We start from the raw sequence: 720 nt of genomic DNA on the forward strand, positions 1-720 counted from the left end.
GTATTCTTGAAGTTGTTCTTTTGTCTTTTTCATTATTTTAATTATTTCACTCCATTTCCTTTTTACTTGGTCTGTATAAAAGGTAAGAATTTTGAAAATCATCAGTTTTAGGGAGGACAAATGGTAACTGAAGTGTGTGTGTGTGTGTGTGTGTGTGTGTGCGTGCACATGCACACAGGGAGTTCTCTGTGTTCTTCGGAAGCGCTCTGTGTTTAGTGAAACAAAAATTTAAAATAGTATTATAAAGTTCCAATTGGAAGGATAATTACAGAGGAGAAAGTTAATGTTGCCTTTAATTCTTCTATCTCAGTAAATTTAGGAAAATTATTTGATTTCTCTAGACCAGAATTAGTCCACATATAAAATGGACCTCATTATTGTTATTATTTCACAATGGTATCCATTGACATTAATTAGAAAGAAATGAGATAGTGTCAATTGTGTCTATCACAACATGAATCTTCCTTTACTGACACTAAATCCACTAGATTCACCGAAATTTAAATCCTTTTTCAGGTTCTTAACTACGTTTTTGAATATTAATAATGCCTTTCATCCTTCCCAACACAAATTGATTCACTTTGGTACAGGTTTTCCTTGCATATTGCATTAGAGCTGTTGAACATGAGACAAGTGTCAGAGAGTTTGTACAGTGGTCTCTCACACATAGTTTTAATTTAATCTTCATAAAATCCTTGAAGCTCTGGTACTTGGTTTCAT

The sequence above is a fragment of the Octodon degus genome, unplaced genomic scaffold, assembly GCF_000260255.1.
Source record: "Octodon degus isolate 3935 unplaced genomic scaffold, OctDeg1.0 scaffold00028, whole genome shotgun sequence".
Classification (NCBI taxonomy): Eukaryota; Metazoa; Chordata; class Mammalia; order Rodentia; family Octodontidae; genus Octodon; species Octodon degus.